At 41.7% G+C, this 25,137-nt stretch overlaps 1 pseudogene; it reads left to right on the top strand.

Annotated features, from left to right (window-relative positions):
- The window catches only part of LOC100660468 (dehydrogenase/reductase SDR family member 1-like), an 84,866-nt pseudogene that overhangs the window by 9,813 nt on the left and 49,916 nt on the right, over positions 1-25,137 (top strand).

The raw sequence follows: 25,137 nt of genomic DNA, 5'->3' as shown, positions 1-25,137 counted from the left end.
TATTTAAAATGATATTGCAAACAAATCCTATTTTATTACATACCCATCTCTTGCCGAATATTTAATTTGCTTTCTTCTTGTTATTTTGTTATTATAAACAGCAGTGTGAGGAACATTCCTATAGAGAAGTGGTTATTTATGGCCGAGAAGTTTCCATAATGTAGATTTCTATGAATAGAAATTACTGAATCAAAAAGCACAATAGCTTTCAAGGCTTTTAATGATAGCGATAAATGACTTTCTAGAAAGGCTAATACATGCACATTTTGACCAGCTGTGCATGAATTGAACCATCTCAACATGCTATTGGTTTAAAAATTCCGATTTGATGTTGTTGTTAGGTGCCGTCGAGTTGGTTCCGACTCATAGCGACCCTATGCACAACAGAATGAAATACTGCCCGGTCCTGAGCCGTCCTTACAATCGTTGTTATGCTTGAGCTCATTGTTGCAGCCACTGTGTCAATCCACCTCTTTGAGGGTTTTCCTCTTTTCTGCTGACCCTGTACTCTGCCAGGCATGATGTCCTTCTCCAGGGACTGATCCCTCCTGACAACATGTCCAAAGTATGTAAGACGCAGTCTCGCAATCTGGCCGCACTTCTTCCCAGACAGATTTGTTCGTTCTTTTGGCAGTCCATGGTATATACAATATTCTTCACCAACACCACAATTCAAAGGCATCAACTCTTCTTTTGTCTTCCTTATTCATTGTCCAGCTGTCACATGCATATGATGTGATTGAAAATACCATGGCTTGGGTCGGGCACACCTTAGTCTTCAGGGTGATATCTTTACTCTTCAACACTTTGAAGAGGTCCTTTGCAGGAGATTTACCCAATGCAACGCGTCTTTTGATTTTTTGGCTGTTGCTTCCGTGGCTATTGATTGTGGATCCAAGTAAAATGAAATCGTTGACAACTTCAATCTTTTCTCCGTTTATCATGATGTTGCTCATTGGTCCAGTTGTGAGGATTTTTGTTTTCTTTATGTTGAGGTGCAACCCGTACTGAAGGCTGTGGTCTTTGATCTTCATTTGTAAGTGCTTCAAGTCCTCTTCACTTTCAGCAAGCAAGGTTGTGTCATCTGCATAACGCAGGCTGAATATCAAATTAGTCTGTATTTCTGTTTCTATAACTACAGGTTGATTGAACATTGGCTTGCTCTTATACTTTCTGATGATTTCAAATCTCTCTTCTCTGAGTTATTCTTCCAACCCTTCAGCAATTTGTTTTTGCGGTCTCACCAGTATACCTAAACTTCCTGTATATTTAAACTATCTTGCTTTATTCAGGTTTATAGTCTTAAAATGTACCTACAACATCATACATTAAATTAATTGGCTGACTAATTTATTTATCTAACCAGTCCACAAAATTTCCCGAGTACCTACTATATGCCAGTAAAAGAAGCTATGGACAGTCTTGAATGGTAATTATGTTATCGTGTGGATCGTCATCTCCACAAATAAGTCTTTCAGTAGATGAAGGCTTTCATGTGGCAGGATTTTTATTTTTTAAAGCACATGCTCAATGAATCAATGAGTCTTAGAACTCAACTTGTGTATTAATCCCTTAGATGGCTGCATAACTGAATAATAGATACGATAGAGTAGGCATATGCAAAATACTTTTAGTATCGAGCGCATATGACTTAGTTAACTTTATAACATTCCACGAACATAAGAATTAATATCCTTGTTGTAAGATGAGGCAGTGAGGCTCGGAAAGGTTTATCGTGTGGCTTGAAGATACAGGAATTGGAGCATGGGATACGGTTTGGGATCCGTGTCCACCTGCATACAGGACCAAACCTGTTGCTGTCAAGCAGATTGTGACCCATGGTGATCTCATATGTTACAGAGCACAACTGCTCCAAAGGGATTTCCTCTGTAACCTTTACAGGAGCAGATCGCCAGGACATTTTTCCACAGCACTGCTGGGTGGGTTTGGACTGCTGACCCTTAGTTTGGTAGTAGAGTACAAACCATTTACACCACTCAGCCTACAAGATCCACACGTTCCTATTAAATAACACTACCTCTGAGTGGTAATAGGTCCTCCTTTGATTTCTGTTCATGTCAAACTGCAACCTTTTCCTGTTACCCCTTCTATGATACTCTGAGATTTCAGGAACAAAAAGAGGCAATCATTCCTCTTGGTGGTCCCATTAGCAAAGGGGCTGGTGGGGGAGAGAAATCGCTGGCACTGTCTTCTGGGACGTCCATTCCAAACAATGCTTTCTGTATTAACTACTTCCTGATCCTTTTTCCCTAAGCTGAAGAAGATACCACTGAGCTTTTGGGAGGTAGAGAACAACAAAAACTCCGACCCACTGTATAAGCCCAGATCAGGAAATTATCCTTCTGTTCCTTCCTCTCCCAAATAACTCCATTATCTCTTCTTCTGTATGTTAGATATTGGCTGTCTGGATCATGCTGGGAGAGGATCCAGGCTTGGGGAATGTGAAACATGGCATGGTTGCCGGTATGGCTTCTCTTTTAGGCAGATGTCTCAGGCCAGGGGCCAGGTTGGCAGGGATTATTCCAGGGTCTTTCACGTGCTGTCCTTTTTGTCTCTGGTCCAGCTGTTTTTTTCACAATGGTTGCAAGGATAACAATTGTCACTGGCGATCTCAGCTTGCCTGGGGTGAAGAAGAGAGGAGCGAAAGCTTCTTTTACCTGGAATCACAGCATGATGAAGGGAAAGGTAGGGAGGCTTGTGACTAAAGGCCATGTCTTCACTTACCAACTGGGTCACCTTGAAAGTTCACTAAAAACAAACAAACAAAAAACCCTGTTGCTGTTGAGTTAATTCTGACTTATCCCTGAATCTCAGTTCCTTATTTGTAAGATGGAGATTGAAAAAAATCTACCTTGCTATTAAATTTTTTTTTTTTTTTTTTTTTTACTGAGATGTGGTTTCTGTTAGCTGTTGTCGAGCTGGCCCCCAACTCATGGTGACCCCACACACAGTGGAATGAAATGTGCCCGGTTCTGTGCCATCTCCTTGATCAGTTATGACCCATAGGGTTTAATTGGCTGATTTTCAGACGTAGATGGCCAGGCCTTTCTTCCTAATCTGTCTTAGCCTGGAAGTTCCTTTGAAACCTGTTCACCATGGGTGACCATTCTGGTATTTGAAATACTGGTGGCAGAGCTTCCAGCATCATAGCAACATGCAAACCACCACAGTATGACAAACTGACAAATGGGTAGCGGTACTATTACTAATACAGGTGTAATTAAAATCACAGGGTTTTAACTGGGGTCATGTTTATCCTACCACTCTAAGGCAATAATGCTTATTGGGAAGATCAATTCCATCTATAGTGGAACCAGCCTCGTTGGAGCTGTGTAGGCCTTTGAGTGAGCATAAATATTGATAAACAAACGCAAACACCAACACATGGTGTGATTAAGCAGCATCTGGAAGTATAAAGAGAGACAGAGAGGCCATGATTTAGTTCAGTGAATTCTCTGCTTCTTGCATCTCTCTTCTTCATCATTCTGGGTCCAAATGACCATTGGATTTATTGCCCCAGTCATTGACTGACAGGCTGGGCCCTCCTCTTCTCCTGTCAATTGGTACCTTCTTTTTCTCTTGAATTAATCATTCTGCAGGAATGGAGCAATGCTGTGAAAAGTACATGTTGAAAATTCCTCAGGTCCTTAGTGATTTGCTGTTGACACAATAAACTGTTTTCCTCAAAATTTCTTTCATTTAATCCTCTCTTAATCTATGTGAGGTAGACAACATACCTCCACTTCCTTGATGAAGAAACAGGTGCTTGCAGATGTGTCTAGGGCCACACAGTTTGATAGTGGTGGATCCAGTTCTAGGCTCCTTCCGCTTCCTCAGTGATTCCTTTCAGCTAGGTTCTCATATGAGTTTTACTATCTTCAACAAACATGTATTGTCTACTATATGTCAGGTGCTGTGGTAGGCTCTTGGAGAAGAAACAGAAGAGTTAGATATAGTGCTTACCTACTCAGCTTTCCAGACCAATAGGGGAGACATACAAGACATAGGTTGCTTCAGTAGAACACGATGTGTGCTCTAAACATGATATATACAAATGCTATGTTTGCAGAGAGAAGGAGGTAGCTTCCTGATGGCTGAAAGGACAACTTGGAGAAATTGTCACAGATGAACTGACCTTAACAGTTAGTATGGAAGACAGATAGGAGTTTGTCAGGCAGAAAATATGGGAAAGACATACCAGGAAACAGAAATTGGAATCACAAGCAAGCCCAGGGACATGGTAAGTGACATGCAGAGAGGGATGATGTGTTAGTGGGACATGAGGGAGGAGGGAGTTGGTGCAGAACAGTGGATAGGCAACAGGGCACAGATGGCCTTACATGTCGTGCTAGGAGTATGGACTTTTTCCCTTAGGGCCTAGGCAAATTGCACTGTATTCTGTTTCCATTTCCATTGGGTGGCCTCACCGAAAGGGAAATTTTCTTGCCTAACTGGTCCTTGTGACTTCTGTGCTTCATCCTAAGGAAATGTTTAGCTTAAATGGGCCACGATAGCTTATGTCCCACCATAACTTGGAACTTCCTTGTCCCACCAACCTCCTGGGAGATCCCACTGCTGCAGTAGACAGAATACTGGGTAGGAGTCAGGGACCCTTGGTGGCACAGTGGTTAAGAGCTTGGCTGCTAACCAAAAGGTTGACAGTTTGAATCCACTTGCCACTCCTTGGAAAGCCTATGGTGCAGTTCTACTCTACCCTATAGGGTTGCTATGAGTAGGCATTGGCAACAGGTTTGGCTTTTTGGTATGTGTGTCAGAAGAGGTCCCTGGGTGGCACAAATGGTTAAGTTCTTGACTACTAACCAAAAGGTTGATGGTTCAAACCCACGCAGATGTGCTTCAGAAGAAAGGCCTGGTGGTCAGCTTCTGAAAGGGTCGCAGCCTTGAAAATTCTAAGGAATGTAGTTCTACTCTGCAACACTTTGGGTTGCCATGAGTTGCAGTCGACTTGATGGCAACTGGTTTGGTGTGTTTTTGATTCATGTGTGTCAGATATCCAGTTGTCCTTCATCATTTGGGATCTTACGGTCCCAGTCACTTGTGAGTCAAGGTGACAGGTGGCAGGGGCCAGGTTGGTCAGGAAGTATGACCCAGACTCCCTCAGAGCCATCAACAAAGTGCTGCTATATTCTTGTCCAAGTATTCTGTGTCAAATTCATTTGTTGAGTTTGATGGAACTGACAATCCTCTCAGGTCCACTTCCTTTACCTGCTGGGATAGTTGTGTTTGAACTTCAAAGCTGCCTTCCACCAGAGAACCCGGATGGAGCAATGAGAATTTTCAGCCTGTGGCTTTGTTTTCCCTTGGGGCTGGCCATCCCGGAGCCAATAGGAATTTCACTGTCTTTGTTGTGGCAAGGTTTTTCCTTGCCGCTGTTTGCTTTGGAGCCCTTCAGGAGTGCTCTGTGGTTATTTCAAGTTAAGCCTGTCAAATGAGACTGTTTTATTTTTAATAGCAATGTTGGAGAGTAGAAAGAGAGCCCTGGGTTAGAAATCAGGAAAAGGAAAAAAAAAAGAAAAAGAGAAATCTAGCCCTTGTTTCAGACCTGTTGTTCCCTTCACTGGCTATGTGTCATGCCCCCATAACTGGGTCTCAGGGAAAGAGGGTTAGTCCTACCACTACCAGTTGCCAGGAGTCAGTTCCAACTCACGGTGACCCCATGTGTTTCAGAGTAGAACTGCGCTCCACAAGGTTTTCATGGCTATGATCTTTTGAAAGCAGATCACCAGGACTTTATTCCAAGGAGTCTCTTGGTGGGTTTGAACTACCAACCTTTTGGTTAGTAACCAAGTGCCTAACCGTTTGTGCTACCCAGGGATCCGTGGGTTGGCCCTAATGACACAACATTCACAAAATTTTTATGAACATCAAAGGAGATCATATAGTGAGACTGATTCCTAACCTGTAAAGTGTCTGACTGATTTATCAACATTCATTCTCATTTTAATTTTTATTTAAAACAGGTATAACTCATAAAACTTTTTTTTCCTATTCCAGGAAGTGGGCCTCAACCACCCTAGTCCTCATGATCTTTCTTTCTATGAACTGATGAAGAGATAGCTTCACCTCTTTTGAACTTAGACATAATGCTCCTTTTGTTATTTCTGTATTTATGTATCTCATGCAGAGGATGAGGTCCTGGGAGGTATCCGGCTTGTCTCTATTTTCCTTTTTGCTTGTCACAGTGCTGAGCATACAGTAGGCACTCTGTAAAAACAGTTACACTGTATTTCCATTTATACCCTTAGTGCACTAGTAGAGAGTGTGTTGTGTGCTTTTGAGTTGATTCTGACTCATAGTGATCCTATAGGTCAGAGTAGAAATGTCCCATAGGGTTTCCTAGGCTGTAATCTTTACAAGAGCAGATTGTCAGGTCTTTCATCCTGCAGAGCAGCTGGTGGGTTCAAACCCCCGACCTTGCAGTTAGCAACAGAGTGCTTAACCATTGCACTACCAGGACTCCTTAATAAAGAGTATAGAGCTCTGAGAAAATTCAATAATTGGGGTCATGTGTATTCTACCATTATCAACCTGCATGATTGTTGAAACTTAGGACTCAGTAGTTTACTTTGGTCTTTATTGCTTCTCAGTGAGATGTAGCTCTTTACACCGCTTTGCAAGAATATGTAGATTTTCCAGTCTAAGGAAACCACAAGATGATAATCAGGCAAAGGAAAGTTTGTTTAGAGCATGGAAACGTTGCACAGACTGGAAGTTCTCACCCTTAGCCGCTGACTTCTCCATATTTCCCAGTCTCCCTTGCAGTGAGAACGGCACATGACTGAGTTCTGGCCAATGGAAGGTGGGTGTCCCCAAAAGTGGTATGCTTCATGTCTGGGTCAATTATAAAATCTCTTGTGCGATCTGCCTTGTTTTCTCTTTTTTAACTCACTGGCTGATTGAAACAAGGGCTCTAGTGGAATACTCTGAGGAGAACCTAGAATAAGGACTGGCCAGCTTTTTCTGCAAAAGGCCAGAGAGCAAATATTTCAGACTTTGTGGGCCATACAGTCTGTCGCAAGTATTCAAATCTACCATTGTAGTGTGAAAGCAGCCATAGACATTAAGTAAACAAATGAGCATGGCTGTGTTCCAATAAAACTTTATTTATAGGCAGTGAGTTGATTTGGCCCATGGGCCATAGTTTGCTGACCCCTAATCTAGAGAATGGTGTCACCATGGGTTGTAGGAGGCTGGGATCCCTGAATCACCACGTGGAAGGCTTCCGGCCAAATACCTATTTGGGCTATGACATGAGTAGAAATTAGCCTTTATTTTGCTTAAGCCGCTAAGATTTTTGGATTATTTGTTAAAGCAGCTAATATCAATTATCATGACTAATATTGAAACATTCTAGAATTCTCCTTTTATTTCACTTCTTAGTTCAATCATCAATCCTGCCAATTTTGTCTGTAAAATATTTTTCATATCTTTGTCTACACTGCTCAAGTTTAGGCCCTTGTCATTTGTCATCTATAGGACTGCTATGGCCTCTCTCCAATTCATCTTCTGTGCTATGGCTAGAGAAATAGCTAGAAAGATGTTCCAAACACAAAGATAATGGCCAACTCTCTCCCTGAGCCTCTGCTCAGTCGTCCTGGCCTTTATGACATCCTCTGAAGCATAAGACTGGTTAAAATGCAACTTTAGGGTCAAAAGACCTAGGTTTAAATAGTAGCTCTGCCACATCCACCTGTGTCTTTGCTTTGCTTTGGTTTCTTCGTCTGCACATCGAAGGCAATGACACCTTCCTCGCTTGACTGTTAGGGGGATGAAATGGGATTATGTTTGTAAAGCAATTCCCAGTGGGGTGATTGTCCTTTTCCATTATTCTTTGCACTTCTAATATCCTGCATTTCCTTCTAAGGCAGGGTGAATGGGGGTGATTTTGCCCCAAGGATACATTTGTCAAACTCTGGAGATATTTTTGATTGTTTCAACTATGGGGATGTTACCGGCATCTACGGGATAAAAGCCAGGGATGTTGCTAAACATGCTACAATGCACAGGACAGCCCTCACAACAAAGAGTGATCCAGGCCAAAATGTCGACGATGCTGAAGATGAGAAACTCTCTTCTAAGGAGATCTGTGTGAAGTTACAAAAATTCACTACCCAATGGGTGTTCATTTGCCAGGTACGGAATTTAAAGCATCTCTGAAATTGAGGGTTGTTAAAGAGGTTGTACTCTCTGGTTTTCACCAGCCCCGCTACTCTTTTGTCACGATATACATTTATGGTATCTTCTAGCCCTGGAAGGCATATGAGTTTATTACCCCTGGTGAACTTTCATCTCCCCCAACAGACAATAACTTTCTCAAGGACAAAAAAGACAAAACACAAAACAACCACAGTTGTGTTGAGTCACCTCTGACTCATGGAAACCCCATGTGTGTCAAAGTAGAACTGTGCTCCATAGGGTTTTCATTGGCTGATTTTGGGAAGTAGATTGCCAGGCCTCTGTTCCTAGACTGTCTTAGTCTGGAAGCTCTGCTGAAACATGTTCAGCATCATAGAAACGTGCAAGCCTCCACTGACAGACAGAAACCCTAAAACAGCAGATGGAAGCATACAGAAGACTGGGGCCATTAGGAGAGAGGGGAAGCACCACCACATCCTAATATAGTGAAAAATGAATGTTTACAGTGATGTGTTATTAAGAAAAAGCAAAATCATTAGCATGTCCTCTCCTTAAAGAGCCCTGGTTAAGCAATGATTAAGTGCGTGGCTGCTAGCTGCAAGGTTGGTGGTTAGAACCTATCCAGTGGCTCTGCAGGAGAAAGGCCAGGTGATCTGTTTCCACAAGGATTACAGCCAAGAAAACCTATGGGCAGTTCTACTCTGGTACATGGGGTTGTTAAGAGGCAGAATCAACTGGATGGTACCTGTTATGTATTGAATTGTGTCCCCCCAAAATGTGTGCCAAGTTGGCTAGGCCATGATTCCCAGTGTTGTGTTGTTGTCCTCGATTTTGTGATCTGATGTAATTATCCTACGTGTTGTAAATCCTAACCTCTATGTTGCCAACGAGGCAGGATTGCTGTTGCTTTTAGGTGCCATCGTGTCGGTTCCAGCTCATAGCGACCCTATGTACAACAGAACGAAATACTGCCGGTTCCTGCTTATATGGTACCTTCTGAAATGGTTGAATGTCACTAATTCTTTTTAGTTTAGTGACTGTTCATTCCTTCCATCTTCTTTTGGTGCTTCCTGAGTCATTTTATATTTTTCCCATAGAATCCTTCACTATTGCAACTCAAGGCTTGAATTTTTTCTTCAGTTCTTTCAGCTTGAGAAATGCTGAGCGTGTTTTTCCCTTTTGATTTTCCATCTCCAGGTCTTTGCACATGTCATTATAATACTTTGTCTTCTCAAGTAGCCCTTTGAAGTCTTCTGTTCAATGCTTTTACTTCATCATTTCTTCCTTTTGCTTTAGCTACTCAATGTTCAAAAGCAAGTTTCAAAGTCTCTTCTGACATCTATTTTGGTCTTTTCTGTCTTTTTAATGACCTTTTGCTTTCTTTATATATGATGTCCTTGATGTCATTTCACAACTTGTCTGGTCTTTGGTCATTAGTGTTCAATGCATCAAATCTATTCTTGAGATGGTCTCTAAACTCAGGTGGAATATACTCAAGGTCATACTTTGGCTCTCGTGGACTTATTCTTATTTTCTTCACTTTCAGCTTGAACTTGCATATGAGTAATTGATGGTCTCTTCAGCAGTCAACTCCTGGCCTTGTTCTGACCGATGATATTGAGGTTTTCCGTCATCTTTTCCCACAGATGTAGTTGATCTGATTATTGTGCATTCCATCGGGCGAGGTTCACAATTCCTGTGTATTCCATCGGGCGAGGTTCACGTGGATAGTCGCTGTTTATGTTGGTGAAAAAAGGTTTTTTCAGTGAAGAAGTCGTTGGCTTGCAAAATTCTATCATGCAATCTCCAGCATCGTATCTATCACCAAGGCCATATTTTCCAGCTATTGATCCTTCTTCTTTGTTTCTGACTTTCGAATTCCAATCTCCAGTAATTATCAATGCATTCTGATTGCATGGTCAATAAATTTCAGATTGTAGAAGTAGGTAAAAATCTTCAATTTCTTCATCTTTGGCATTGGTGGTTGGTGTGTAAATTTGAATAATAGTCGTCTTAACTGGTTTTCCTTATAGGCGTATGGATATTAGCCTATCACTGACAGTGTTGTACTTCAGGATCCCACTCCAGATTTCTGAATCTATACTTCAGGATAGATCTTGGAATATTCCTTTTGATGATAAACACAACGCCATTCCTCTTCAAGTTGTCATTCCCGGTGTAGTAGACTATATAATTGTCCAATTCAAAATGGCTAATACCAGTCCATTTCAGCTCGCTAATGCCTAGGATATCAATGTTAATACATTCCATTTCATTTTTGATGACTTCCAATTTTCCTAGATTCATTCTTCAGCAGGATTAGAGGCAATTATGTTAATGAGGCAGGGCACAATCTACAGGATCAGGTTGTATCTTGAGTTGATCTCTTTTGAGATATAAAAGACAAAAGTGGGCAGAGAGGAGAGAGACCTCATATCAGCAAGGAAGAAGAACCAGGAGCAGAGTGTGTCCTTTGGATCCAGGGTCTCTGGGCTGAGAAACTCCTAGACCCAAGGGAAGATTTATGTTAAGGACTTTTCCCCAGAGCTAACAGTGAAAGAAAGCCTTCCCCTGGAGCTGGCACCTTAAATTTGGATGTCTAGCCTCCTAGACTGTGAGAATAAATTTCTGTTTGTTAAATCCATCCACTTTTATTTCTGTTATAGCAGCACAAGATAACTAACATGGTACCCAACAACAACAACATTTCCTTAAGACAGGAAGGTTTGCATACAATTGAAAAGGATTTAAAAAAAGTTTAAGGGTACAGTTAACTTAAAGTTTTGGTAAAAGGACAAAATTCAGGCCAGTGAAGTTACTCAAAGCGTGTAACCAGCTTTTAGCACAATGCAGGGGAGCTCAATTAATGGTTGTTGATAAATAAATTGATTAATGCAACTGGGACTCTAATCTACGATTGAGTGTTTCCAGTTTGACAAGATTAGCCCAGGTTTGCTTTGTCATCCATCCTGATGAGTGTAGACTTTTAACTTTATAGACTTGCTTTGGCCAACAAAGACATACACTTCAGGAAACTAAGCTAGATCTAAGGTGGATATGGCTTAGAGAAAGAGTAGAGAACTTGGGGTGTTTGGCTCGTTGAGGTTGTCTCGTTAGAACCTGATTCTTAGGTCTATAATTCTTGGTACACTCATCAACGTCCTGAGGCAAGCCATAAGGGGTTGGATTAAGATGGAAAACTGGGCAATGGATCCTGGTAATGGTTGCACAACATGATTAAGGTAATTGGTGTCACTGGATTGTACATATGAAAACTGTTGAATTGGCAAATGTTGTGTTACATGTATTAAAAAAAAAAAAGGCTTGGGGTCTGTCATTGACTCTGTGATGTCTGCTTAAACCTCCTATAACTGAACAAGTCATATCCCTTTCCATGATGCAATTGTCCTTTTAATAGACTTCCAGGATAACACTGATCAGTTCTCTTGTTTTTTTTTTTTTGTCTTTGTTGGTTTTCCCTGTTTAAACCTGAGTTCTTCAGGCAGGTCCAGGTTGTGTTCATTTTTGTGTCCTGAGCATCCTGGAGGTTTGGGTATGGGTGGATGTGAGTGGGGAGCTTCTCATCTTCATCTCGGTTGACCAGGTCTGAATCCTTAGTCTCCTGTCTTTGATTCCTCCCTTTAATGCTTCAAACAACTGCTAAATCCTACTACTTCTACCTGTATATTACCTCGCTAATCCATCAACTCATCTCTATTCACCCTAGCCCTCCCTTGGCCCAGCCTCATTGCCACTCATTTACCTGCCTTCAGACTTGTTCCCTGAAATATATGCTATCTCTCCTGTCAGTGGCAGAACTAAGACATTTTATTATTATACAATGCAGCTAACATGGTAAGATACAATTACAGTAATGATAACATCCACCACATACATAGGACTTCTGGGCCAGGTACTGCTCAAAGCACTCACATATATTTACTCATCTCATTGGCAGCGCAACTCTATGAGGTAGGCACTTCTATTTCCCCTGTTATTTTTTTTCCCAAAGAGGAACCTAAGATGTAGAGAATTTAAGAGATTTGTCCAGAATTACGTAGTAAGTGTCAGAACTGAGATTCAGAATCAGTTCTTGAAGAAGCTTTTCTTAAACATGGGATGATTTTGAGGGGAGAAAAATTGCACTTAGTAAAGGATAACAGTAGCTTTGTGATTTTTGGGTTCCATTTAAACTTGAGTTTGTTCCATGCATTCATTAATTCATCTAGTTATTCATTCATGAATTATTAAAAAATATTTATTGACATTGCCAAGTGATGTTCTAGGTGCTAGAGATACAGCTTTAAATAAAAAAAAGTCAAGGTCCCTTGCTCTCATGAATGCTTCTTTCTTATGAAGACAGAAAATAAACAAACCATACATTCATAAGATAGTCATAAATGTTATACAGAGAAGTAGCGGGTGATGTAATAGAAAGTGACTGGGTGGTCAGGGAAAGCCTACTGGTGGTCAAGAGCTGAATGACAAGGAACCAAGTAAGAGAAGATCAGGAGGAGAGCCTTTCAGGCAGGAGGACTTGTTAATGCAAAGGTCCTGAGGTAAAGCTGAGGATGAAGCTCAGCTAAGGAGGCAGGTGGTTCAGGAGGAGGTCAAGAAGGACGATCAGGTCATGTAGCCCTTTGTAGACCAAAGTATAGACTCTAGGTTTTGTTTCAAGTGTGATGGGAAGTCACTGAGCTACTTGAAGCAAGGCAGTGACATTATCTGAGTTCTGTTTCTGCACGCTCACTCTGGCTGCTGGGTGGAGAATGGATTATAAAGGGCAAGGGTAGGAGCAGACATTCCAGGAGAGAGGTGAGGGATGCTGGTGCCTTGGGCCCGAGTGGTGCTAGTGGAGATGGAGAGAAGCAGGATGAGTTTTAGAGGCTCAGGGCCAGCATTCGCAGAAAAGGCTTTAGAAGACTTGGAGCTTTCCATTAGGGCAAGACGGTGCAAGGGAACAGACAGGGAAGCCACATTCCTTGTTTCTGTCCATTGTCAGTCCTGTGGGCACTCCCCCGGCCCTAAGAACGTCTGCTTTCTGTTGCAAATGTTCAGAATATAAAGTGCTGGCACTAACTCATGTTAACAGGCAACCAGAGACAGAGCCATAAACCAGAGTGGGCCACATGGAAGAGATGGGAGCAGCAAGATACGGGCAGGCCATCACTTCAAAGATGAGCATCGCCAGCATACTGATGGGCCTGCAGCAGCAACCTTCCATCACTCTGTTGTGAAACATCCAGCCCAGTATATCTACATTTCTCCATCTCCCTTCTCATTCATCCAACTCGGCCCCATCTTCTTATCCACTATGTCTTCATGGGAGACATGCTGGGGATTTCACAGACATGCTTATTTATATGTTGCAAGAAGTGTAAGAGGCTGGTGACAGAGACACATAGAAAGTTACTGCACAAGCAGATCTAGGTCTGTTCATCCCTTCCGATTCCTGCTTAACTTGATGAATAGATGTGCTGTGGTTCCTGCTGGAACCTGTCTGCAGATCTTGCCTGTGTTGTTGCTATATTCCTGACAATGCCATCCCTCCTGGCATGGGTTTCTGGAATGATCTGCACTGCGGAGTCATACAGGGCTTTCAGCGGCGTGTTACACAGCTGGGGGTAGGAAAAGGCAAGCATAAGTTCATTATTGGGCTGTGGAGTGGTCCCAGGGCTAAGCGGCTGCTCTAATGTGAAGTGGGGAGGATCATAGCCAAGCTCCCACCCCAACCTGCCCAAAACAAGTTACCTCCTCATTACACCACAACCTGAGTTATTAAGCTGGGCTTGGTGTGCAGTTTTATTTTTCATCTTTTTCCTGATTATCAGTTAACAATTGATCATCAGAGAAAATTTGGAGGATTCAGAAAACAACTGATGAGGCAGAAAATGATTTTCCATTATCCTACAACCCGGAGGCAAACTGCTCTGTTATTTTGCATATTCCCTTCTGGGCTTTTAAAATATTTTCCCTCTGCACATTTTATGAGTCGGAATCTACTCATTGGCAATGAGTTTGGTTTGGTTTTGGTTTTATGGAGCTGAGTTTATGTTGTAGGTACAATTTTTCATTCTACATTTTCCCACCTAGCTTTGTATCATAAGTCCTTTCCCGTCATATTAAACATTGTTGAGGCATTCTTTCATCCCTCAAGTGTCTGTTGTCAATGATCTGCAGGCATGACTTGGCTTTGGAGATAGAGTGAGGACCAATACAAGTGTGGTCCGTGCTCTCAGAGAGTCTTCAGTATAGCAGCAATTTGAACGTTTTCATTTATTTCATCTTCAGTGTTTTTTTTTTTTTTTAAATCAAGTTCACATTTTTCAATTGTGGCTAAGATCTGCATAAAAGGTTTATTATGAGAATTAAATAATATGTGAAGTGCTTTGCACTTTACCCATTGTCATCGAGTTGATTTCTGACTCATAGTGACCCTATAGGATAGAGTAGAACTGCTCCATAGGTTTTCCAAGGGTGTAAATCTTTACAGGAGCAGACTGCCACATCTTACTCCCACAGAGCTGCTGATGGATCTCAACGACTGACCTTTTGGTTAGCAGCAGAGTGCTTAACCAGGCTGCTTAACTACTGTGCCACCAGGGATCCTCGTTAGCATTTGTCTTAGTTATCTAGTGCTGCTGTAACAGAAATACCACAAGTGGGTGACTAACAAAAAGAAATTTGTTTTCTCACGGTCTAGGAAGCTAGAAGGCCGAACTCAGGCTGCCAGCTTGGAGGGGAAGGCCTTCTCTGTTGGCTCTGGGGGAAGATCCTTATCATCAGTTTTCTCCTGTTGAGGAGCTTCCCAGTGCAGAGACCCTGAATCCAAAGGATGTGTTATTCTCCTGGCTCTTGTTTCTTGGTGGTATGAGGTCCCCATGTCTCTCTGCTTGCTTCTCTCTTTTATATCTAGAAAGAGATTGGCTAATCTTGTAGATTGAGTCCTGCCTCATTAAGATAACTGCCTCTACTTCCACCTCATTAACATCGTAGAGGTAAGATTTACAACGCATAGGAAAATCACATCAGATGACAAAATGGTGGACAATCACACAATCCTGGGAATCATGGCCTAGCCAAGTTGACAGGCATTTTTCAGTGGAACGTAATTCAATCTCTAACAGCACTTTGGTACATGATTAAACACTCAAAACATTTGCTTTCATTAGGTTGTTTTCCATCTTATTCAGCTTTGAGCCTTCTTTCGTTAGCCCAGAATGAGAGCCTGGTAACAGCTTCACAGCACTAATGAGAATTTGGCTGGGGAGGTCATCACCTGGCAGGTGACACAGGCATCAAAGGCAATAATGCATCAGGATCTTTCAGGCCCTCGTAGACTGGGGTTGTGGACCAGGAGCAGGGACTAACTGGGTTTGCCTGGGCAACTAGTGCCACCAATGCATCACAGAAGACAGATGTGTGAGCTGCACCAGGGAAATGATGAGGATTTCCTGGAAAGAAAAGATCCTGTGAAATGGAAGGAAGAGCGTGTGGAAGAGCACTTGGTGTTCATTGTGCCCCTGTTGGGTTTACCACGCCTATCCTATATCTTTTATCTGGCTCATGTCTTGTAGGATTGTGCTGGTAGCAGCCGATCTGATGTTGACATTGCTTCCTAATGTACATTGTTTCTGAAAGCGCATTTTACAGGTGAAGCCTTGGGGCCTAGAGAAGGGAGCTGCACAGTGGGGGCACAGCTGGCTGTGAATTGCCAATTTTGTGCTTCTGCCTCATATGCAGCTGCTTCTGGTTCCCTGTGTTCTCCCAGGGCTTCCAACAAGTTCCTTCTGATTCAAATCTCTGCTGAGAATTTGCATTTTCACCCCAGATATACTGAATCGGAATCTACAGTTTGACAAGATCCCCAGGTGATTCTCGTTGTTGTTGTTAGGTGCCGTCGAGTCGGTTCTGACTCATAGCGACCCTATGCACAACAGAATGAAACACTGCCTGGTCCTGCGCCATCCTCACAATTGTTGTTATATTTGAACTTATTGTTGCTACCACTGTGTCAATCCACCTCGCTGAAGGTCTTACTCTTTTCTGCTGACCCTGTACTCTGCCAAGCATGATGTCCTTCTCCAGGGACTGATCCCTCCTGACAACATGTCCAAAGTATGTAAGATGCAGCCTCACCATCCTTGCTTCTATGGAGCATTCTGGTTGTACTTCATCTAAGGCAGACTTGTTCGTCCTTTTGGCAGTCCATGGAATATTCAATATTCTTCGCCAACACCACAATTCAAAGGCATCAGTTCTTCTGTCTTCCTTATTCATCGTCCAGGTTTCACATGCATATGATGCGATTGAAAATACCATGGATTGGGTCAGGCACACCTTAGTCTTCAGGGTGACGTCTTTGTTCTTCAACACTTTAAAGAGGTCCTTTGCAGCAGATTTGCCCAATGCAATGCGTCTTTTGATCTCTTGACTGCTCCTTCCGTGGCTGTTGATTGTGGATCCACGTAAAATGAAATCCTTGAAAACTTCAAACTTTTTTCTGTTTATCATGATGCTGCTCATTGGTCCAGTAGTGAGTATTTTTGTTTTATGTTGAGTTGCAATCCATACTGAAGGCAGTGGTCTTTGATCTTCATTTGTAAGTACTTCAAGTCCTCTTCATTTTCAGCAAGCAAGGTTGTGTCATCTGCATAACACAGGTTGTTAATGAGTCTTCCTCCAATCCTCATGCCCCGTTCTTCTTCATATAGTCCAGCTCCTCAGATTATTTGCTCAGCATACAGATTGAATAGGTATGGTGAAAGAATACAACCTTGATGCACACCTTTCCTGACTTTAAAACAATCAGTATCCCCTTATTCTGTCCGAACAACTGCCTCTTGATCTATGTAAAGGTTCCTCATGAGCACAATTAAGTGTTCTGGAATTCCCATTCTTCGCAATGTTACCCATAATTTGTTATGATCCACACAGTTGAATGCCTTTGCATAGTCAATAAAACACAGCTAAACATCCTTCTGGTATTCTCTGTTTTCAGCCAGGATCCATCTGACATCAGCAGTGATATCCCTGGTTCCACGTCGTCTTCTGAAACCAGTCTGAATTTCTGGCAGTTCCCTGTCTGTAAACTGCTGCAGCCATTTTTGAATGATCTTCAATATTAATGATATTGTTCTATAATTTCCACATTCAGTTGGATCACCTTTCTTGGGAATAGGCATAAATATGGATCTCTTCCAGTCAGTTGGCCAGGAAGCTGTCTTCCGTATTTCTTGGCATAGACAAGTGAGCACCTCCAGCGCTGCATCTGTTTGTTGAAACATCTTAATTGATATTCCATCAATTTCTGGAGCCTAGTTTTTTGCCAGTGCCCTCAGAGCACCTTGGACCTCTTCCTTCAGTACCACTGGTTCCTGATCATATGCCACCTCTTGAAATGGTTGAACATTGACTAATTCTTTTTGGTATAATGACCTTGTGTATTCCTTCCATCTTCTTTTGATGCTTCCTGGGTCATTTAATATTTTCCCCATGGAATCCTTCACTACTGCAACTCGAAGATTGAATTTTTTCTTCAATTCTTTCAGCTTGAGAAACACCAAGTGTGTTCTTCCCTTTTGGTTTTCCATCTCCAGCTCTTTGCACATGTCATTATAATACTTTACTTTGTCTTCTCGAGACGCCTTTTGAAATCTTCTGTTCAGTTCTTTTACTTCATCAATTCTTCCTTTTTCTTTAGCAGCTCGGCGTTCGAGAGGAAGTTTCAGAGTCTCCTCTGACATCCATCTTGGTCTTTTCTTTCTTTCCTGTCTTTTCAATGACCTCTTGCTTTCTTCATGTATGATGTCCTTGATATCGTTCCACAACTTGTCTGGTCTTCGGTCACTAGTGTTGAATGTGTCAAATCTATTCTTCAGATGGTCTCTAAATTCAGGAGGGATACACTCAAGTTCATATTTTGGCTCTCGTGGACTTGCTCCGATTTTCTTCAGTTTCACCTTGAACTTGCATATGAGCAATTGATGGTCTGTTCCACAGTTGGCCCCTGGCCTTGTTCTGACTGATGATATTGAGCGTTTCCTTTGTCTCTTTCCACAGATGTAGTCAATTTTATTTCTGTGTGTTCCATCTGGTGAGGTCCATGTGTATAGTCACCGTTCATGTTGGTGAAAGAAGGTATTTTCAATGAAGAAGTCATTGGTCTTGCAAAATTCTATCATTTGATCTCCGGCATTGTTTCTATCACCAAGGCCCTATTTTCCAACTACTGATCCTTCTTCTTTGTTTCCAAGTTTTGCATTCCAATTGCCAGTAATTATCAATGCATCTTGAATGCATGTTCGGTCAATTTCAGACTGCAGCAGCTGATAAAAATCTTCTATTTCTTCATCTTTGGCCCTAGTGGTTGGTGCGTAAATTTGAATAATAGTCGTATTAACTGGCCTTCCTTGTAGACGTATGGATATTATCCTATCACTGACAGTGTTGTACTTCAGGATAGATCTTGAAACATTCTTTTTGATGAGGAATGAAACACCATTCCTCTTCGAGTTGTCATTCCCAGCATAGTAGACTATATGATTGTCTGATTCAAAATGGCCAATACCAGTCCATTTCAGCTCACTAATGCCTAGGATATTGATGTTTATGCGTTCCATTTCAGTTTTGACGATTTCCTATTTTCCTAGATTCATACTCCGTACATTCCAGGTTCCGATTATTAATGGATGTTTGCAGCTGTTTCTTCTCATTTTGAGTCGTGCCACATCAGCAAATGAAGGTCCTGAAAGCTTTACTCCATCCACGTCATTAAGGCCAACTCTATTTTGAAGAGGCAGCTCTTCCCCAGTCACCTTTTGAGTGCCTTCCAACCTGGGGGGCTCATCTTCCAGCACTATATCAGACAATGTTCTGCTGCTATTCATAAGGTTTTCACTGGCTAATGCTTTTCAGAAGTAGACTGCCGGATCCTTCTTCCTAGTCTGTCTTAGTCTGGAAGCTCAGCTGAACCCTGTCCTCCATGGGTGACCCTGCTGGTATCTGAATATTGGTGGCATAGTTTCCAGCATCACAGCAACATGCAAGCCCCCACAGTATGAAAAACTGATTTTTAAGTATAATAAATTTTTGAGACCCACTGCTCTACTAGTGGTTCTTGGAATTAGTGCCCAACCAGCAGCATTAGCATCACCTGGAAACTTGTTAGAAATGCAAATTTCCAACAGGGGTTCAAACCAGAAGAGACTTGTTCCAAAGCCCTGGTTCTCTCCTGTCAGCTACAGCTTAGAGTTTTCTACAGGCTGTGAGAGGATTTCCTTTTGGATGATATTCAGATAGATCACACATGTTGCTTCCTTACCTACTGCTGTTGCTGAGGAGTAGCCAGCTAGGCCCTTGGGTTTCCAAAATGCAGCTGAACAACAAGAGAAGACCTTGTCCTGTCTAATAACGAAGTCCTCTCTTTTCTCTCTTGCTCTCTTAGGTTTACATTAAAATTAGACTTTGCTACATACACTAAGTGAGAGCAGATCTTTAGCAGACAGTCAAAGAGATTAGGAATGAGGATGGCTGTAACCAGGGGACTTGTGAATCCCAAGTGTTTGACAGGGTGATGGTTGCCCTCCCCAGCACCCCAATATACACCTTATGTCAAACACACACAACACACACACTTACTCACAAACTATGCTGCATCTGGGTTTGGTCCAGGTTGTTCTTGGAAAGTGAATTAATATGCAAATAAAAATGCAAATTGAATTATGCAAACAGATATGAAAATAGGACAGTAAGAAATGATTTAGTTGAAATTGACCTCCTCCCTTCACAGAGGTGTGGGATTATGCAAAGTGACATGAGTAAAGTTCTTTGAGTCCAAACAGGATCTTATTTTCAAGTCTTCCTATATTAGTCATTGCCTAGCTCTCTTCTCTAGAGGAAGAGCAGTCTGGGAAAGCCAGGATTAACTGAGCTCATACTATTTGACTGGCCATGTTCTAGGCATTCGACAATTGTTCTCTAAGTCAACAGTCACCACAACACTATAATCACCATTTTACAGAGGAGGAAACAAAAACTCAGAGAAGTGGAGGAATGTGTCCAAAGGTCACTCAGCCATCAAAGGTAGATCTGGTTCTTATGTGACTTAAGGCTATATTGACATGATCAATACTCCATTTCTCTCCTTCAGTTTTCTAGTTCTGTTTCCATGATGTATGAACTCTTTTCCCCTCCTCTTCTTCATATTCCTAAAACTGTTGTTGATGGCTTTAGAGGCTATAACTACCTTTGTTCATACCCAGCAGGAAAGAGATGAAGATGAAGGGAACTTCTATTTCCTAGAAACTCTAGCAAGTAGCTCATTGACTCTGATTGGCTTGTGTGCTCATTGGCTAAAGCCCGTGATTGAGAATGGAGAAAGGAAGATGGTCCCAGTTGGAAAGGTGAGAGAGTGGTCTTCTGTAGAGGCAATCACAGATGTTTGCTATAGGGTATTTGGAAGACACAAATTGTAGGAATAAATTTTGAGAAATGGATTAAAAATTGAGCCTTACAGTGTTTTTTTGCTATAAAACTCTCAAATCGATCCAGGCTTATGGTGACCCCATGTGTGTTAGAGTAGAACTGTGGTCCGTAGGTTTTTGGTGACCGATTTTTTAGAAGTCGATCACCAGTTCTTTCTTCCAAGGAGTCTCTGGGTGGACTCCATGCGGCTAAGTGTATTAATCATTTGTGCTGCCAATGGATTCATTCTTTGGTTAAGTTATTTAGTTTAAAATTAATAATAAATGTGGGCATTCTAAGGTTTCCCATCTAAATGTTGGCTGCTGGACTACTGAAAACAATGGCTATCCCCAGGCTTGGGTTTGATGCATTAGATGAAAATAGCCCCACTGGAGAGAGCTTGGATAATTGGGAGGTCCTGTGGGGTGTATCTAGAGCCCTGGTGGCACAGTGGTTAAGTGCTGAGCCTCTAACCGAAAGGTCAGCTATTTGAACCCACCGGCCTCTCCACAAGAGAAAGATATGGTGGTTTGCTTCCATAAAGAGTACAGCCATGGAAACCCTACGAGGCAGTTCTACTTTGTCCTATAAGGTTGCTATGAGTCGGAATTGACTTGATGGCAATGGGTTTGGTTTTGGTTTGGTGGGTGTTAAGCTGCCTTGCACTGAAAGCCATAACCCTAATTGTAGCCAGGCCACTGACTTTGGTGACTTCATCCCATCTCTGGGTCTATGTTTCCTTTTTGGAAAAAAGGGGGGCAGCCCGGGTAACAAGAACGACATGTATTTCTCTAGTTCTTTATGGTTCACGGTTGCCTTATTTTGTCACTATCTCACGTGATCTTCACTATAATCCAGGGAGTGAGTGTTATCGTTACCCTCAGCATTGTTACTTCCAATTTATAGATATGGACAATGAGGCTCAGGGAGATGGAGCACTTTGCCCAAAAACACACAGCCAGGAAGTGACTATGACTTGAGCCTAGAATTCCTTACTCAAAATCCAATCTTCTTTTCACACCTCTCTGCCTGTTGTTGTTGTTAGGTGCAGTCGAGTCAATTCTGACTCATAGCTACCCTATGTACAACAGAACAAAACATTGTCAGGTCCTGTGCCATCCTCACAATTGTTGTGAAGTTTGAGCCCATTGTTGCGGCCACTGTATCAATCCATCTCATTGAGGGTCTTCCTCTTTTTCACTGACCCTCTACTTTACCAAGCAGGATATCCTTCTCCAGGGACTGGTTGCTGTTAATAACATGCCCAAAGTAGGTGAGACGAAGTCTCGCCATCCTTGCTTTTAAGGAGCATTCCGGCTGTACTTTTTCCAAGACAGACATGTTCATTCTTCAGGCAGTCCTTGGTATATTCAATATTCTTTGCCAACACCATAATTCAAATGCATCAATTTAATACACCTTTCTGCCTAGCAAAGCGCAAAGATCCCTTCCTTGTTTGCAACCTCATGGTGCTGAAGCTCCAATGCTCTCATTTCAGCCTAAGAGATGAAGAACCACCAAGTCAATGCCTTGGGCTAATGTTCCTTGGCTGAACATCTTTTTGGAGCACTCCATCTTCTGTTTACCAGCATGAAAGTTAGTTAGCAAGAGCTCCTTCCCCATGAGGAAAACAGCAGGAACAGCAATAACAACAAGAACCAACCAAACAAACAAACAAAAAAACCCCCAAACATTCTCTAACTTTTGTGGAATTTAAGAAAACAAGAAGGTTTATGGTCAGTGTCCGCTTTGGGCAGAAGTTAGTAGAACAGAAATGTATCGTCTAAGAGCAGACTATGACTTGGGAAAAATTTTGATTTAGCAGAAACCTAATTACTTATGTATACATGGGACACTTTCTCTCCCTTTCCCAACACACGCATGTGTGCACGCACACACGAGCACACACACACACACACACAAAGTTAATTGTGATACAAAGAATCTTCTGGAAAGGATAGTTAATTGGTTCTAAAAATACCTTGGTTAACAAAAGCAGTGGCTCACTTGTCCAGGCTTCTGAGGAGTCAGCAGGAAGACTTGGCCATGAATTCTCAGTTGCAAAGTAAACCTTTATTTCAGGACAACATGTTTTATAGTACCATAAAAGAGGAGGAAAGTCAATAGCTCTATCTAATATCAACAGAACCAAGAAAATACTTTACTGATTCTATATTGTTCAAGGACTAGAGAATAGGAATACTTGCCCTTAGCCAACTACTTGCAAATCTCAGAGGTGCGGCTTCTGCTTTTGACCAAGAAAACCTCTGCTTTGCTCTGGTACATCCGAATGGATCCTTTATGAGTGGGTCAGCCAGATAAAGTAGGAACTCTCTTAATCAAACTCTGGTTAACAGTTTTGCCAGATTAAACAGTATGTTTTCCTTCTGTGAAAGGCAAAGAGTGCTGCCTGCAATACATGAAACACTCAACGTTCAGAGTCTACTCTGATAGGCCCATAAATTATGTTCCCAACAGGTGAATTGTATGCTTACCAAAAATAAATCGTGTTTGTTCACAAATTTACTTATGTCAGCTGTACTGTTTCTTGTAATTATATCACTTAATTGTTATATAAACAGATAAAATTATGATTGCAAAAAAGTGTTGCTCCAACTACAAAAAAAAAACTTGAAAAAGACAACTTGCTAATAAAATTGTTGTTGAATTAGAAATAGGTGGAGTTAAGACAAATGTAAATGATTGGGAAAAAATGAATAATCTGAACTTAGATTCCTTCCCAGGTGTTTTTAAATTGTCACTCCACTCCAGAGGAAGACTAGGACCCGTAATCCTAATGGGTATATTTTATATAAGAAACATGATTTGAATGCCAGTCACTGAACCTATGATCAAAGGGCAAATCTAGCCCTTAAATTAGAAGATTAACAGCTAGATGAACATTTTTATGTTTTCAGTGAAAATAAAACACTTAAAAATGTTTACCCACTTTAACAAATCTCTCAGTTAACCAATTAGCTTTTGGATTCAATCATACTGAATAAAAGAGTTCTATTGTGTTGGTGGGGGAGTCTTGGTGGCACAGTGGTAAAGTGCTCAGCTGCTAACTAAAAGGTTGGCCATTGGAACTCGCCAGCCCCTACAGGGGAGAAAGATGTGGCAGTCTGCTTCCTTCAGGATTACAGCCTCAGAAACCATGTGGGGCAGTTCTACTCTGTTCTGTAGGGTCTCTATGAGTCCTAATTGACTTCATGGCAATGGGTTTGTTTTTTTTTATTGTGTTGGTGGGGTCCCTGGGTGGTGAAAATGGTTAATCACTCAATTGCTAGTCAAAGATTGGTGGTTTGAACCCACCCAGACATGCCTCTGGAGACAGGCCTGGCGATCCGCTTCCGTAAGGTCACAGCCTTGAAAACCCTATGGAGCAGTTCTACTCTGATTCACATGGGGTTCCATGAGTCAAAACTGACTTGATGGCATCTGAGAACAACAACAACAGCGACATTGTGTTGGTGAATTGTAGTAAATGAGAAAAATTCTGAGTTCTCTCTAGCTTGCAGATGCTCTTCTAGACATACTGTCTTTTCCCCGAATGCAATTAAATGAAGAGTCAGTGTGTTATTTATTTATTTTGTTATTGCTGTTGAGAATATACATAGCAAAACATATACCATTTCAAGTTTCTACAGGTACCAGTTAGTGATATTGATTATAATCTTTGAGTTGTGCAACAATTCTCGCTCTCCTTTTCTGAGTTGTTCTTTTCCGTTAACATAAACTCACTGCCCCCTAAGGTTCCTATCTAATCTTTTGAGTTGCTGTTGTCAATTTGATCCCATATAGATAGTTCTTAAAAGTGCATGATGCTCAAGGCAGACTTTTTTTTTTTTTTTTTTTTAACCAGTTAAGCTAAACTATTGTTTGGTTTTAAAAAGTCTTCAGGGGATATTTCTCGTTTAGGGTTTAAAAATTATCTCAGGCAATAGTTTCAAGGGTTCCTCTAAACTTCATGGCTCCAGGAAGTCTGGAGTCGATGAGAATTTAAAATTCTATTCTGCATTTCCCCCCTTTTGATTAGGATTCTTCTATGGAATCTTAGATCAAAATGTTCAGTGATGGTAGCCAGGCACCATCGGTTCTTCTGGTCTCTTGGCAAAGGAGGCAGTTGTTCATGGAGGCACTTAGCCACACAGTCCATATCCTCCTCCTGTGTCTGACTCTCCTTCTTCCTCTGTTGTTCCAGGTGAATAGAGACCAATTACTGTGCCTTGGATGGCTGCCTGCAAGCTTTTAAGATCCCAGGCACTATGCATCAAACTAGGAGGCAGAACAGAGGTACTAAACATATTATTAGGTCAATTAACTGGGATGTCCCAAGAAACCATGACCCTAAACCTTCAAATTAAGAAACCAAATTCCATTAGGCTTTTTTTCATTGTACTTAAGCAACCTCTGCAGCTACTCTTTCTCTTTTTTTTGGTTGTTGAAAATGTATCTATCACACAGCATTTGGCAATTACACCTTTTACAGGT

The sequence above is a fragment of the Loxodonta africana genome, chromosome 14, assembly GCF_030014295.1.
Source record: "Loxodonta africana isolate mLoxAfr1 chromosome 14, mLoxAfr1.hap2, whole genome shotgun sequence".
In the NCBI taxonomy this organism is placed as follows: Eukaryota; Metazoa; Chordata; class Mammalia; order Proboscidea; family Elephantidae; genus Loxodonta; species Loxodonta africana.
This window is presented reverse-complemented; position numbering and strand designations above follow the sequence as displayed.